The sequence below is a fragment of the Orcinus orca genome, chromosome 12, assembly GCF_937001465.1.
Source record: "Orcinus orca chromosome 12, mOrcOrc1.1, whole genome shotgun sequence".
Lineage (NCBI taxonomy): Eukaryota > Metazoa > Chordata > Mammalia > Artiodactyla > Delphinidae > Orcinus > Orcinus orca.
In genome coordinates this window covers 38712597-38730822 of record NC_064570.1, presented here as the reverse complement: position 1 = coordinate 38730822, position 18226 = coordinate 38712597, and the positions used below count along the sequence as shown (strand labels likewise).

General features: G+C 33.2%; 1 long non-coding RNA gene across 3 annotated transcripts in view; it reads left to right on the top strand.

The window, feature by feature from the left end:
• Positions 1-2244: 2244 nt before the first annotated feature.
• Positions 2245-18226, top strand: part of LOC117197089 (uncharacterized) — a 42014-nt gene continuing 26032 nt past the window's right edge. For all 3 annotated transcript variants that reach the window (XR_007470627.1, XR_004477584.2, XR_004477582.2), the window contains exons 1-2: positions 2245-2299; positions 5408-5539. This is a non-coding gene — a long non-coding RNA (uncharacterized LOC117197089). The remainder of the gene's footprint in view (positions 2300-5407; positions 5540-18226) is intronic.

Genomic DNA, 18226 nt, shown 5'->3' with positions numbered 1-18226 from the left:
ATGCCACCACCATGCAATATTCATAATTTTATTAATAGCCAGTCACGCATATCAGAATTGTGATTTTATTCACATTGTACTCAGATATGCAAATAAATTTATTGCCTCAATTACTAGAGGTAACATAATCTTCCTAAGCCCTCTTGGTAACAAGGAACCTTGCAATTGTTGATTAACAAAATCTCAGTCTCTTCTACATTAAACAGTCTCCTTCAACTCAAATACCTGGACTATTTGAAGTTTAGCTCTGTGTTTAGCCTAGTTTAAATGCATCTTTTGGATGGCTTAGAGTTTTAGTAAAATGATCAGTCTTTGAGAGTTTGGGCACCTCACCCTTCTCTGTTCAGAAGACATCTGACTGGGTGAGGGAATGTGTACCATCCCCACAGAGGGCTGGGGTGGGCACTGGTGCAGCAGAAAGAGACCTGGGACTCCTGCCTGGTCTCTGCTGGGGTGAGGCTCCTCTGGTCTGCTCTTGCGTGGGTGACTGATCTCGCTTTTGGGAGTTCTCCTTTGAAAGTGCGGCTCTCCCTAGTCTTTTTAGAGAAAGAAATTCACTCTCCTTGGTCTTCTTAGAGACCTTGTATATGTGTCCAGATGTTTCTACAAGCCCCTACCCCTCCCTGAGAATGGATTTTGAGGGTGAGAGGCTTCAAACTGGGCAAGGAACATGGCAAAAGAACACTGCCATCTGATCTTGCTAACCCTATTCCCTCCTCCCCCTCAATCCACTAAAAAAGTGAACTTTTCTTTTATTTCCCTATTCTTTTTTGCCAAAATTTCTCTCTCACGTCCCTTCTCAGATTACAGATTCATGATTCAATCCCAGGACCAAACACAGGGAAAAATACCCAATAATGGAATGGAGGCATAAAAAATCTAGTGTACCCATTACAGATATATAAGCATTTAAGTATGTCTCCCAAGTGGGTATGATTCCAGGACTGAGACAGGCTGTGTTCTGACAGTATTATTCTCAAAAGACAGCTCTTCCATCCTGCTGGTATTTGAAGGAAAAGGAAAGGCATTATTTGCAGTGTTCTTATGAGTATTTGATATTTTAGCCACTAGGCCCCTCTCAGTAGTCAAAAGCATTTAAGTTCAGTCAAAGTTCACTGAAATCTAACTGAGCAAACAAACAAAAAGAGAGGCAGATCACTCCACCCCCACCATCACACCATTCTGGCACATAGAACATGATCATGTGTGATAAACACGTGCACGGGAGACATCTTGACTTCGTCATCCAGGATATAAAGTGATTAAACAGTAGCAAATTTCTTTGCTCCCGAGTTGGCTCTCCTGCACCCTGAAGATTCCATATATTCATTTATACAAACAAGTCCCATTTGGTATTTACTATCATACATTTTAAGCATGAACTATATACCATATTCACTAATTCCATAATTCATAATTAGAAACTGAAAGTTATTTGACCATATGCAGATACCCTTACAAACCGAAATTGAGTTAGAGAAAGGCCCATATGCCCAAAGCAGCATCATGCTGTTATCTTTTCACACCCTTAATTTCCATCTCTTCTAACATTCTCTTCCCTGCGCATAAACAAAATTGAGGCCAAAGAGTAATTATTATTTCACAGGTAATTTGTAAGACTTTTCAGAGTCAAAAAAGAAAGCAAAATATTAATTAAACTAATTATCATAAAGTCAAATCATGCAAATAGAACAAAGATTAGATAAACTATTGGAAACTTTGTTTGAAGCAAAGAAAGGCATTGCATAGTTGAAACACAGTGAGAAAGAGGAAAGAAAATTTCAGGTAGTTATGAGCTTATATCCTAACATAACCTTTGACTTACTGGACATAATATTGAGTCTTTATCCAATTAAATATCTGCAGCACACAGGTTGAAAGAGAGCCTTAAACTTTAAATAGTAAAATATGTTTCTAAGAAGTTCTGGTCTGTTGGAAGGAGGAAAACAATTCTATGCTCACCCTTAACCATAAAAGGCAGTTGCACTTCGTGGTATGAATAGTTCTAAAAGGTGATTTAACTGCAGGATCAATTATCAACATCTCTAGGCTATTATTTTCTTTGCTGGATTTTTTTACTTTGGGAGCAGACTTTTAAAGTATTTCAAGGAAGTACTTATTCTCATATATCGTGGATAAAATTAAGGCAGTTACAGAATGCGAATTAATTGTCTTAGTTAGCTTAGGCTACCATAACAAAATACCATAGACTGAGTGGTTTAAACAACTGAAATTTGTTTTCTTACAGCTCTAGTTGCTGGAAAGTTCAAGATCAAGGTCCAGCAGGATTCAGTTTCTGGTAAGATCTGTCTTCCTAGCTTTCAGATGGCTGCCTTCCCATTGTGTTCTCACATGCAGGAGACACACACACACACACACACACACACACACACACACACACACACAGATCTTCCTCTTCTTATAAGGCCACAGTCTTATCAGACTAGGGTCCCATCCTTGTCAACTCATTTAACTTTAATTATCTCCAAAAAACTCTATTTCTTGGGACTTCCCTGGCGGTCCGGTGGTTAAGACATCACCTTCCAATGCAGGGGAAGCAGGTTCAATCTCTGGTTGGGGAGCTGAGATCCCACATGCCTCACAGCCAAAAAACAAAAACATAAAAACAGAAGCAATATTGTAACAAATTCAATAAAGACTTTAAAAATGGTCCACATGAAAAAAAATCTTTAAAAAAAGACTCTACCTCGATAAGTAACATTAGTGGTTAGGACTTCAATGTATATATTTCAGAAGGATAAAATTTAGTCAATAGCATAAATCAATCATTTCTTAGAAATGATCTTTAGAATTATACAATACTATTTTCTACTAATACCTCTTTATCCAAGTAAAAAATAAATTAATTAATGTCTTGATTGAAAATGATGAAGGCTGGAAATGTGCAGTTTTACTATTGACTCCAAGGTTGAGAAGCCAATGTTAGTAATTTTCTAAGCCTGAAGGATTTGTTCCTAAATATTTGGACCATGACCATTAGTTAACAGGTTGTTGCTAATATAATTTTGAGGTCTCCACATCTGAAAGTTGAATGTCAAAATATGTGTTTTCTTTTCCTCTGCTGTGTTTTTAATCCAAGGTTTAAATTTCTATGTCTTAACAGAAAACCTACCAAGTTTATCTTAACATTTTTTCTTAACAACGAGTCAGTTTTCCTCACCATGAAGTCCATTAGGTTTATGGGGGTGCCAGCAATCATCAAAGTCACAGAGCCAAGGAATGAACTGGCAAAAAGCCTGTTATGAAATTTTTGGGTAAAATCCACTAATAAAAGAAGACCAATAAAAACAAACTCGTGTTCCTTTTTGTCCTTATTCTTACTTTGACTGTTACATTATCTTTTTTATCTTTACCTCTAGGACTGAACAATATCTGATTTGGCTTTCAGATTGATAAGCTGTTTTCTAAAATATCTGAAACAAAGAGCAGGTATTTTCCAGTTGTGCTTTGGTATCTATTTGCTGAGAGCAACAGGTGTCAGAAAGTAATGTTCCTTGTCTTTCTGTCCTCTGCATGCCAAACCCTGAACAGATTCATATAAAAAACTGAAGTTCCCCATGAAGTTATTTCTATGGCATATTTGAAGATGAAGGTGAAACAGTTAAAAGCATGCTGTAAGATATATTTTATTTGTTAAGAACACGTTTTTGATTGAGGATCTGACTAAATAAGAGTTAAATTTTAAGCAATATTTATGAAAACATAATTTGTTATTTTTAAATAGTTATCGATTGTCCATTAAAATGGAGACAAGTATGAAGTGCTTTAATCAAATCCCACAATTATCATCCAAATGACACTCTATTTGTTTTAAACTAATTTTTAAAAGTCAGTACCTGAAAAAAATCAGAATATCATATTTAGTTTTTTATTTTCTTATAACCACACATCTTCTGAGGGTGTATGAACGAGCATTGTTACTGTCAAACAGAAAGAGAGAGAAGAGAAAAAGGGCTTAGATGATCAGCCCCGTCTAATTGATGTGGTTGTCTCAGCCATCTGATAGAAGATGGCAAATAGGAATAGTTTAAAAAAAAAACAAAAACAAAAAAAGGAAGGACATGGAAGAAATTAGAAAGTCAAAACTATCTTCATGGAAAACAATCCAGTGTCAATCTATCGTTTCACCAATTTGTTATACATTATGGTCATCTCATGGTCCTGCCTCTTCCTTGGAGGTCCTGTCAAACCCCTTAAGTACATCATGGATTTATGGCAATTTGCAAAATGAAATTATGATTGTATCTGGCTCACCAATAAACAAAGGAAAGGGCAATGTAAAAACTAGATAGCAATATGTGATCTATTAAATTATAAATCCACATTTAATGAATTGGAACTGTAAAAAACACGTTTTGAATTGTGCAAAAAATATAGTAGTTCAAAGTATAATTATAAGTTTAATTCAATAAATCAATTGAAAGCAAATTAGGGAGGAATTAGATAATATGACAATTATATTTAGTATAAATTTTGAAAATTCAAGGGGGATTTCTATTTCTCTGTAATAGAATAACAAACAATAAGAAAACTACACAGATCAGGGGTTGGAAAACTTCTTTTGTGAAAGTTCAGATATACACATTTTAGGCTTTGCAAGCCACATATAGTCTCAGTCTCCTCTTTTTCAACTTCTTTTATCTCTTATCCTTCTTGTTTTTTCTTGCATCTTGTTTTTCTTTATTCGCAACCTTTTAAAAATTTAAAAACAATTCTTAGCTCACTGGTCATACAAAAACAGGCTGCAGGTTGGATGCGGCTCATGGTTGTGTTTGCCAACCTCAGATATAGATAAACCAAACAAGGCTAGTATCTTTATAGTTTTCTAATATACCATAATCTCACTACTCATTTTCTATTTTCATGCCTTTGAACTTGCTGTTTTTCTCACCCAGACTGCCCATCCCTCTTTCTTGCCTAATTCAAGTCACATATCATTTAATATAAAATTTACATTCTACTTCCTCCAAGAAACTTATCTGATCAACATGGTATAACTAATATTTTTGTTATGAATATAACCATAGAAATGTATGAAATGTCACATAGTTCATTATTTGCATTAACAATTCCAGGTACCAATAGCCAGTTTTCTTATGTACAACTCTATAATTTTATTGACCATATTTCAATATTGTAATTATTTTAAAGTTATGCTTAGTACTCTTTAAGTCTCAAATATAGTGAACTATGTTTTATTGCTTTTCTGCTAAGATTAACTCTACTAAGTTAATGCATCTGTTCTGCTAACAGCCTGCTTTAAAACAACTATAGGGACTCAGGGAGGTTCTGCATCTGCTTAGGATTCAGAAAACCACAAGAGAATGTTGCTATTATCCTAACAACAAGAAAAAAAATCAAAATCTACATTTTCTTTACTCCATAGGAGAGCTGAAGTTGCAGGGCAAGCAAATGCTCTGAGTTCCAAAGAGTGACAAGCTCTGTGAGGAGAAACAGTACACACAAATTTTCACCTTTGGCAAGACATGAGAGGATGAGATGGTCACCGTAGAAGTGGGTAAGAATAAATCACACTAAACTTTAACAAATTCTTAAAGGCTGAGAATGGACTAGCATATAAGTTTGGAAAAACTGAAATCCCTCGAAACAAGTATATTTTACACTCACTCACAAACATTTTTCATGAGCCAATTCCATGAAAATTGAAGGTCATGGTAGAAAACTGGAGAGAGCTTCCCTCAGGAACATCGGTATGCAGGTGTTCAGCTACACCTGGGGAACAGATACAAAACTTTGTATTTTCTCAGATCCTTCTCTTATAAAAAGTAAAAGCATTAAGTTGCTGGAATAGAGACAGGAAGTGCTACGTCCCTAGGATCCAGGCAAAAATCCTGTTTCTAGGGGAGGGGTAGAGGCATAACCCATCTGCTTCTGGGAGTGATTAGGAAGTCCCCCTATCTTCAGGACATAAACACTTCCACTGTTTCTGGGGGATAAGTAGAAAGGGAAGAAGGAAAATCTTTCTGCTCATGAAAGAGGGCAGGTAAAACTCTTGGACCTGAGATCCTACACTGATACGAAGCAGATGTCTGCTACCAGTGGGGAAGAAGCAGGAAACACTCTCCCACCCAAGACATGTGCAATATACAAGGCAGGGTTTGGCTGGCATGAGTTAGAAAGTCTGGACTATGAAAACTCTACTCCCAAGGCCCAGGAGCAGAGATCCTACCTAAAAATTGGGCTAGACCAGGATAATATAGCACCCTCTTCCCCTAACATGAGTAGCAATCAACAGCAATCTGGGTTGAGGTAAGAACATTGAGAGATATCCTCTCTGTAGCATAGGCATGGAGGACTACTGAAAGGTGAATGTGGAACAAGAATACTGAGAAGAACCCTCCAGTACTCCAGGCATTACTCCTAGCACAGGATAACAACAGCCCACCACAATAGGAATTTAAAGCCTGTAATGAATAAAGGTTTAAATAGCAACAGCCAAATCCAAACCCAGCTCAAGTACTGACAAGATTTACTCAACCCTCCATATTAACAACCTGACAGAAGAGATGGGCTGATTTCTGAGAGGAAATAATTTTTACCTCAGTCTCAACTATTCTTCTATATATAATATCCAGCATTTAGACAAAAATTATGAGGCATGCAACAAAGCAAAGGAAAAATTATTGTCAAGAGATAAATCAGTCAATAAAATCATACTCAGAGTTGTTCCATATGTTGGCACTATCAGACAGCAACTTTACAATAACTGCAATTAACATGTTAACAGATATTCCAGAAAAGATGAACTATATACAATATAAGATAGGAATTTTCAGCAGTGTTATTGAAACTGTAAAACAAGAGTCAAATAGAAATGTCATAAATTTTAAAAGCACAGTATCAGAGATGAAGAATTCCTTTGACATGCTTATCAACATACTGGCTATAGGTATGGAAAAAAATCATTGAACTTGAAGATAGGTCAATAGAAATTATCCAAGCTAAAAACAGAAAGAAAAGAGAAAGCAGATAGAATACCCAAGAGAGGGAATACAATATTAAATGCACTAATATACATGAAATTTGAGTCCCCAAAGAAGAAATTAAAAACTGTATAGAAGAAATATTTGAAGACAACCAACATTACAAAGAAGAATAAAGATAAAAATTTACAGCAGACTTCTCATCAAAGACTATACAAACCAAAAGATAATGAAATTACATTTTTTAAATATTGATAGAAAAAAGGCTCCTTAGAATTGTATACCCAGCAAAAAAAGAAATTAAATCTTTTAAAGATTAAGATAAAATTAAAAATATTTCTCAGACAAGAAAATAGGGGGAATTCATTGACAGCAGACCTGCACTACTTTTCTGTTAAAGGAAAGTGTTCATTCATCAGGAACATGAAACCAGATGGAAATTTGAATTTATACAAAGGAAGGCAAAGTGCCAGAAATAGTAAAAATGAAGGTAAATATAAAGATTTTTTCCTTATGCTTATTCACTTTAAAAAGATAGAAGACTGTCCAAACCGAAAATACCAATAATGTATTGTGGGATTTATATCATATGTAGAAGTGAAATGTATGACAATGATAACACAAAAGATGAGATGGAGGAAATGGCATAAACTATATTCGAAGGTAAATTATAATAAGTTAAGATGCAATAGCAAACTCTAGATCAACCACTTAAAAAAAAGAGGTAGGGCTAATAAGCCAATAAAGGAGAAAAAATAAAATCATAAAAAATAATCAGTCCAAAAGAGAGCCGTGAAAGAAAAACAAGAGGGACAAACTGATGGGACAATAGAAGTAGCAAGATGGTAGATACACACCAGTCCTATCATTAAAGTAATAATTATATTAAATGCAAATGGTTTAAACACTTCAATTAAGAGGCAGATATTGTCAAGTTGGATGAAAAAGAAATAGCCAAATGTATGTTCTCTACAAGAAACACTTATTTGGGTTCATTTAGCAGAGTGGATCTCACAATTTGATGTATATCAGAAGAGCTGAGGAACTTGTTATACTAAACAGTGACTGTGACTGGCTTATTTTGCTCATTAATGTCCTCCAGGTTCATCCATGTTGTCACAAATGACAGTTTCCTTCTTTTGGGGGGCTGAATAGTATTCCACTTTCTTTGCCATTCATCTATCAGTGGACACATGGGCTATTTTCGTGTCTTGACTATTGTGAATAATGTTGTGGTGAACATGAGAATGCAGAAAGCTCGTCGATATTCTTTTGGATATGTACCCATTGAGTCCACTTACTTGGGAATCTAAAATAGTCAAGCTCATAGAAACATAGAATACAATACTGTTTACCATAGGTAATGTGTTGAGGGAAATTGGGAGTTATTTTTCCATAGGTATAAAGTTTTAGTTATACTAGATGAATAATTTCTAGAGATCTGCTATACAACATCATGCCTATAGTTACAATAAATTGTGCACTTGAGAATTTGTTAAGAGGGTAACTCATGTTGTGTTTTTACCCAAAAACAAACAATCAAGGAAAAAGCAAAGACACAGGAAACTCTGGGAGCTGCTAGATATGTCTGTTGCCTTGACTGTGGTGATGGTATCATGGGTGTTTGCATATTTCCAAATTCATCAAATTGTACACATTAAATATGTACATTTCTTTTTATAAATTAATTATACCTCAATAAAGCTGTTAAAAATTTTTAAAAAGAAACCCCTTTGAATAAAACACAAATAAATCAGAAATAAAAATAAGGAAAATATATACTCTTCAACACTGATCAAAACTAACTTGAAATAATTAAAATCATATCAAAGTAAACTTCAGAATAAGAAATATTACCAGGGAAAAGAAAGATATTACATAATGATATAGAAGTCAATTCATCAAGAATATATGTTAATCTTAAATTATATACACTCAATGACAGAGCTCTAAAATATAAAAATCAAAAATTGATAAAATTAAAAAGAGAAAGATACATTTATCATTGGAGATTTCAACAAATTCTCTTTGAATCATTGTTAGAACCAGAAGAGAGAATATCAGTAAAGATAAAAAAATTGGAACAGCACTATAAACCAACTTGACCTAATTGACATTTATACAACATTCCACCTCAAAACAGAAGAATATATATAGTCTTTTCAAATGCCCATGGAGTATCTACAAAGATATGTTGGGACATAAAACAAACATTAACAATTTTTAAAACTTTAAGTCGTACAAAGTATGTTTTATGATCACAATGGAACTAAGCTAGAAATCAGTATTAGAAAGATGTCTGGAAACCCCCCAAATGTTCATAATTTAAGCAACACTTTTAAGAAACTATGGGCCAATGAAGAAAGCATAAAGGAAGTCATAAAATATTTTGCACTGAGTAAAAAAAGAAAACACAACATATCAAATTTATGAAATGAATCTAAAGCAATACCTAAAGGGTAATTTTTGTCATTAAACGCTTAAATTAAAACAAAACACAAAGGTCTCAAATCAATATTTTAAGCTTCCACCTGAAGAAGCTAAAATAGAAGACCAAACCAAAGCCAAAACAAGCAGATGGAAATAATAAAATAATATACAATATATTTCTAGAGTATCTATGGTAATAGAATGTGGGATTTGTTTCAAATTATTTACTTTACTCTCAAATATAGATTTTCTTTAAGCTTATCAGCATTCAGAACATTGAGAGACAAACAGAATTGACAGAATTTCTATAATAAAAGCTAATTGTCAAAAAAGTTGTACTTTTTATTTTTTTGTTTTACAATTTATTTATTTGAATTTTATTTTATTTATTTTTTTATACAGCAGGTTCCTATTAGTTATCTATTTTATACATATTAGTGAATATATGTCAATCCCAATCTCCCAATTCATCCCACCACCATCCCACCCCTGGTAAAAAGTTGGACTTTTTAATGTGATACATCTTTATGAGGATGGAAATGTATCTTAAATATTGCTCAGCCAACTAAATACACAAGGTCAAATTTGGTTACTTCCTCTTGGAAAATAAACCTTCATAAAGCTTTCATAATGTTTCAAATAGTCCATATTTTTCTCACATAGATTACTTTGAGACCTGGATTATTCAATAGAGAATCAAAAAGCTGTCCAATTTTAGACTCGTATTTAATAAATTCTAAAATCTATGATGTGTGAGTTTATTTTGCTTTAAGAAATAAGATCCAAATGAAATTCCAAATCAAAATTTATAGAGTTATATTTAGTTTTTTAAATTACTTGCTATTGTACATAGACTTTATTCTAGTTTATAAAAAATGAGAGCTATATTAATAAACACAAGTTACAGTTTGACACATTTTATGACTGGAAAATAATCTAATCGTGGCTAAAAATCTCTTAAGCTTGGCTCAGATATTTTGGCATTGAAAAATGAAAGATTTTCATTAGATACTAATTAACATAAATTTGTGGCAATGTAAGTCTCCTTTTTGTCATTTTAATTTCTAGATACTCTGTTTAACTAACAGTAAAAGACTAATATAGCTAGTTAAAAATCATTATAGCCTCTATTAATGACAGATGTTTTAGGCCATACAAAATTGTTTGTTTCAACTTGTATTTCTTATGGAATTAAGTAATACATTTTTCATACTGGGATTCTTATTACTTGACACTTTAATAAATATAGTTGTAAGAATCTCAGGACTGTATCATTTTCAATTCAGTGAGCATTTATGATACAGGTATATATTCTCTACATTTTATCATTAATAACTAATGTGTTATTACCACCAGCCAACATTTGTTAAATTTACTCATAAGTAAGGTGATTTATCATTAGATTCTCTAGCTGCAAAAACTTTTAAAATAGTAAGCTTCGGGAAATGGAAAGAGAGAAAATATAACACACATTAATCCAACCTTTCTAAAGAGCACAGTGTGCACTGAAAATCAGAATTTAGATCATTCATAAAAGTTCCCTGCAAGAAGCAACAAGAGAAGCATAATAATTAAATTAACTAAGGAAAGACCCCCCCAAAAAATACAGAAATCAGAGAAGAATTAAATGTAAAAGTGTAGTTGTAAATAAAACTAAATTTGAAATAAGATTTTGCTGTCATTATTGATTCAATCTGAATGCACCTCTTAAAATACCACAGTTAGTTCTGTTTCCAAGAATGACAGCTGATATTTTTCATACTCACATGCTCAATTCTAGTTGAAGTATGTGCTGACCAACTTTGCCATCTTTGACCTTTCCTTTTCATCTAATCTATCAATATAAGAAAAAGTCAACAAGTATAAACTGAAGTTGAACATATTTTCAGCACCAAACAGTTTTAGAATGGTATAACATCATTTAAAGCTGTGGAACCAGAACACTCTAACTGGTCAGTTTTACCTTTTCTCAGTTCAGATAAGCTTTACAATAATTTTTTTTTATAAAAGTATAGTTGATGTACAATATTATGTAAGTTACAGGTGTACAATATAGTGAATCACAATTTTTAAAGGTTATACTCTGTTTATAGTTATTATAAAATATTGGCTATATTCCCTGTGTTGTACAATATATACTTATAGCTTATTTTATACTTAATAGTTTGTACTTCTTAATCACCTACCTCTATGTTGCCCCTCCCCCTTCCCTCTCTCCACTAGTAACCACTAGTTTGTTCTCTATATCTGTGAGTCTGCTTCTTTTTTTATTATATTCTCTAGTGTGTTGTATTTTTTAGATTCCATGTATAAATGATATCATACAGTATTTGTCTTTCTCTGTCTGACTTATTTCACTTAGCATAACTCTCCCAAGTCCATCCATGTTGCTGTAACATGACTGAGTAGTATGCCATTGCGCGCGCGCGCGCGCGTGTGTGTGTGTGTGTGTATTCACTACATCCTCTTTATCCATTTATCTGTTGATGGACACTTAGGTTGCTTCCATATCTAAACAATTGTAAATAATGCTGCTATGGGGCTTCCCTGGTGGCGCAGTAGTTGAAAGTCCGCCTGCCGATGCAGGGGACACGGGTTCGTGCCCCGGTCCGGGAAGATCCCACATGCCGCGGAGTGGCTGGGCCCGTGAGCCATGGCTACTGAGCCTGCGTGTCCGGAGCCTGTGCTCCACAACTGCAGAGGCCACAGCAGTGAGAGGCCCGTGTACCGCAAATAATAATAATAATAATAATAATAATAATAATAATAATAATAATGCTATGAACACTGGGGTGCATGTATCTTTTCAAATTAGTGTTTTTGGTTTTTTCAGATATATACCCAGGAGTGGAATTGCTGAGTCATATGGTAGTTCAATTTTTAGTTTTGAGAAGCTTCCATATGGTTTTCCACAGTGGCTGTATGAATTTACATCCCCACCAACAGTGCACAAGGGTTCGCTTTCCTCCACATCCTCACCAGCATTTGTTATTTGTGTTCTTTTTGATGATAGTCATTTTGGCGGGTGTGAGGTGATATCTCATTGTAGTTTTAATTTGCATTTCCCTGATGATTAGCGATGTTGAGCATCTTTTCATATGCCTGTTGGCCATCTGCATGTCCTCTTTGGGAAAATGTCTTTTCAGTTCTTCTGCCCATTTTTCAACAGGGCACAACCATTTATTTTTGAAAGGTATCTAATGTTATCAAAGACAAAAGCCTCAGGAACCCCAAAACCAGATAGACCAGAGAAACATTCTACATTACTTCTTATTCCTTCCTATGTATGGGACACCATACTAAGGTCCTCTTGATGGAAATAATACATTGTATTTACTCTAAAGCAATATAAGAAGAGGGTAACTTCCCTCCTTTTATGGCATGGTTTTTATATAACTTGTTTTCATTTATTCAACAAATACTAAATGTCTATTAGTTATTAAGTACCAATGTAGTCCTTGGTACATAATTTCTAAAATATTAACTCATCTTCTTGCCTGAAGGGTTTCTTTCAAGTTTTACAATTAATTTAAAAGTTAATAATCTTGGGTTTTGGTTATGTTATTGTTTTGTAAATCTTAACAGGGCCCATGGTTAAAAACAATAAATCTTTTACCTGACATATAAATGAACTCAAGTGGGTTTGTAGGACAGTCAGGAAGTCAGCCTGACCACAACAGCTGAAATTGAAAGGAAAAGTACTAGAAATTTATTACATGATGGAAATTAAAGGATAGGAGTACCAAGACATGAGTAATCAATAAAGATAAATGCAAGAGAGAAGCCAAAGAGAATAAAGTAACAAAGGAAATTCCTGGATCTAAAAAGTATATTATGGATAGTATTCATGAGAAAAATTTCAGAAGAGAGGACTACTTGAAAAGAAGTTCATTTATTTGACCAGAGGAGTTGTCATAGTTACATTTATCACACATAATGATTCACTATTACAACCTAATCATCCAGTGGTTCCTCTGAATATAGTGTATCCTCTTTTTTTCTTTTTAAAAATAGCTTAATAATATATATCCTGTTACTTTTAGACACATATTTTTGTAATTAAGATCACTTGAACAAAAATATATTTATTCTACTCCGACAGTTTCTTAAGTTTCACTTCAATTCCTTTAACTATAGCTTAATTCAAGTGAAAGTGAATTAAATACTTTTATATTACAAATAGAAAATATATTATGATCTATTTTTCTAAAATAGTTCTCATTCATATTTCTTTATCTAGATGAAATAGCTTTATTATTTCATCTAATTATATCAATAATATTTACACAACATAAAACTTTGAAAAGAGACACACAAATATAAAGGAAGTAAAAATCACCAGAATGGGAAAACTTTTATTAATATTATGGTGTCTATATCTTCATGCATTTCTTTAACTTTTTTCATTTATCTTTAATAGTGGCTTAATGTTGTCATGTATATGTCTCTTGTCATATGGATATTAAGTAACCATAAGGATTGGAAGAATCTGCCAAGGAATACTTCATGGATCTTTAAAGTAGCTTAAGTAATTATATAAACCATGCCTTTTCCATTTATGTAGACACCTTGTGAAAATATTTTTTCCAAAAGTTGGTAAAGGAAACATACTTTCTGTTTGATAGTTTTGAATAGTTAAACACAGTGTATTAAATACAAAAGCTAAATCCATATCTCATAATAAACACAAAAGCTAAAAACTGCACAATAGATGCAGCTTTTATTAACTGTTTCTACTGATAAGGGAAAAGAAGTTGAAAACTGAGTAGGAAAGTTCAGTGGGAACCAACCATTATTAAAGATCTGCAACATGTCAGGAACTTTAACAGCTCATTAATCTTCACAAAAATCCTCTTCCTTATGAGGAAATAAATAAAAGTTTATTTGATTAATATGAAAGTATACAACACAATCTGGTGCGCACAGGATGAATCTCAGCCAAAGATGTATTTTTAGAATATTTTAATTACTTGCCAAACTTAAAAACCAGAGGATTGAACACAGAAATACATATATCCACCTTCTCTTGGAAATCAAAAGATCTAGTAACACTGAGCATGGAAACAAGTGACTTCCAGTTTGGATGAGGCACAGACATCCAGATCACCAAGTCCCCATCCTGCCAATTTCTCGTTTCAGTTTTGCTGGGTCATTGTAGGCTTTTAAGTTTGTGATCTGGCTTTGAGAAAATTATCCGGCTTTATATTTTTAGTAAGGCACAAGGTTAAAAATCAAAGCCAGGTCTGTTTCTCTCCGAAGGCCTTGCTCTCATTTATGGCTCTGGTTTAAGTTTTTTTGTGTATAAAGATGTACATTGAGATTTTCCATAAATGATTCTGATTTGTCCCCTGCCTCAATTCCACTCCTGGGTATATATCCGAAAAAAACCAAAAACTCTAATTTGAAAAGATACATGCACCCCAATGTTCATAGCAGCATTATTTACAATAGCCAAGATATGGAAACAACCTAAGTGTCCATCAACAGATAAATGGATATAGAAGATGTGGTATATATTTACAGTGGAATACTACTCAGCCATAAAAAGAAAAATGAAATTTTGCCATTTGCAGCAACATGGATGGATTTGGAGGGTATTATGCTAAGTGAAATAAGCCAGAGAAAGACAAATACTGTACAATATCACTTATATGTGGACTCTAAAAAATACAGCACACTAGTGAATATAACAAAAAAGAAGCAGACACACAGATACAGAGAAGAAACTAGTGGTTACCAGTAAGGAGAGGGAAGTAGGGAAGGACAATATAGGGGTAGGTGATTAAGAGGTACAAACTATTATGCATAAAATAATACAAGAAAATATTGTACAACACGGGGAATATAGCCAATATTTTATAATAATTATAAATGGAGCATAACCTTTAAAAATTGTGAAACACTATAGTGTACACCTGTTAACATAAAATATTGTACATCAGCTATACTTCAATTAAAAAAGAGGAAAAAAGCTTTTTTAGAATTTCAGCTTTAGAAATTTTTCTTAAGAAAAATCATTAAGCCTTCCTTTTATTTTAGATTATTCAATTTGTATGAATACATAAATCTTCTTTAAAAAAAAAAGAAACACTACTGTAAGCAACATATTCCTGAACACCAAAGTTTTATCATAACCATTTTTAGCTCAGTTATTTACTTTCCCCATATATTGTCAGAATAAAATTTTGACTCAAGTCAAAATAAAATTGGAGAATCAGGGCTTCCCTGGTGGCACAGTGGTTGAGAGTCCGCCTGCCGATGCAGGGGACACGGGTTCGTGCCCCGGTCTGGGAAGATCCCACATGCCGCGGAGCGGCTGGGCCCGTGAGCCATGGCCGCTGAACCTGCGAGTCCAGAGCCTGTGCTCCGCAACGGGAGAGGCCACAACAGTGAGAGGCCCGCGCACCGCCAAAAAAAAAAAAAAAAAATTGGAGAATCACAAGTTAATATCAATATTGTTCTACCTTAGGTATACCTTGTAATTCTATGAAATGCACAGGTAATGTTTAAGGTAAATTAAACAGGTAAATTAAAAACTTTAATTTCAGTGAAAGCTGTAAATGATCCACTTTGCGTACAGATTCCCCTCACGTATCAGTATAATAAACCAAATCTTTATAGTGTTTAAACTTTTTATTAAAACTAACTTAGTTTGCATGTCATCTCCAAGCACCTTTATGATTTAAGAGAACTTCCAACAGTACCCACACTTAACATCTAAATATTACTGACATAATGGAGAAATATTTCAATATGCATACATTCAACATTGAGCATTATAGATGTAAGTGCAAAGAGTAGATTTTCGGACAATCATGGGTAGAGAGATAGGCTCTTCAGCTTAAAGAGAGTATCCTTGTCAAGATAAGCAGTTTAAACAAATTTATCCCAAATAACCTGGAAACTCCTACATCATCATTGAGGCACTTTGAAAGAGCTGGTCCCATAGTGAGCCATAACAGTTTTTACAAATACTTCTACAAACAAAGTTGGTTTGGCTACTATTTAAATACAGGTGAACCAAGAAAACTAATGAAAATTACTTTGGTTGGCCTTAATTCTACTATAGCCTCTATGAGCACTCTGCTTTTAAAACAAGTCCCGGATGGCTGGCTTTCTCAGGTTTATGCTGGCAAACATATATCTTCTTGTACTTAAATAAATTAAAGTCATATTACTACTAGGAAAAGCTACTAGTTTACAAAAGAAATGAAATATATCAAATAACATTTTCATCAGGAATAATCATAAAATACTACGGCTGACCTTACAAAGAGTCAGACCTCACAATGTTGAAATATAATTATAGGCACTAAGTAGTAACATTGACCTCTCAAATATGTTTTAGAAAAATCAAAGAATAGGGGTTCAAGTAAAAAAAATTTCCATAGTAAAATCAGTTTAATGAATTGTAAATTATTTTAGAAAGCCACATAAGCCCAGAATACTCTAATATGCTACATCATAAAGCTATACTTCAAATGTTTTCCATGTATGTTTTCAACAATATATCATTAGTTTCATTTAAAACAGTTAAAATATATAGATTTTTAAAATTTAAAAATATTTTGAGGAAAAATCTCAATATCAATTAGAGTAAAATGTAAACTTTAAATCTTTCTGAATGTTCTGTAGTTCCAGGATTATGACTATCTTGATAAAGTAGAAGCCTCTTTCAACTTCTTGTATTTTTATTTCCTGTAGGTAGCCTTTAGCCTGTGTCTTCCTTAACAGAGTCTACCTATAGTAACCACAAATTATGTGAAAACAATGACGTAATAGCATATACCAAAATATTTTCTTCATGAAACTTTTATATAAAATCAATCAGTGTTCAGAAAAGGAGATTAAAAGGTAATTTGTTTACAACCTTTATTTTTAGATGACATTTAAAATCTTTTTCTAGCAATCCAATTGAAAACATTTATATAATTGAGTAGCTGGAATTACATGTCTTCTGAGTTTCTTTCACCCCAATATTTTGAATAAGATAGATTTAAACTGCTTTATTTGGTATACTTAACTTTCTTATATATCTATATCTAATCATTAATAAACTTCTCTATTTTACCTATTAAAAGGCTCTCAAAATAAAATTGCTTCTATGACATAATTTCCATTTTAAAAAACAACTTAGCAAAATATAAAACAAATGTATTTACTGAAAATCCCTTTAAACAACAAATAATGTATCTTTCTGTTTTCAGTTAACGATAAAAGATAACACTTCTCATTTCTTCCTTCTCCTCATAAATAGTTGATGCTCATTCATGGATAAATTATAGAGAAGGAAATGCCAACATTTTTCTCCTTCAAGGACTGAAATCTTAATTCTTTGGGTAATAACATGGTGGTACCAGTGATGTTGAAAACATAATACCAATAAATTCCAGCTCCCAGATTGTCATAACAATAAATCAGAAACTATTTTAAGGGTACTGGAAGCTTGGGTACCTCACAAATTATTCAAATGCCATGGTCAGATCTGATAATGTATGTCATAAACATTAAGTGCAAAAATTCTTGGACCAATGAACTACTATAATTTATTTTGTAGGCTACAGAGTACTGAATGAATAAACATAAGAGAAGTTCAAAAGCTGGTCACAGTCTTAGATCACAATATGAAAAAAGGATCGAAAGGATCTCCTTGAAATTTCCTAATAAGTAAAGGAAGAAATGAATGTCCCATTAATGACTAAATCATTACAATATATCTGTAATAAATATGAGAATCTGGAAAACATGCATGGCTGTTTAGCAATAATTTTGTCTAGAATATTTGAAAGTGTGTGACCCTGACTTGGCACACACAAGAATGTAATGGCTTT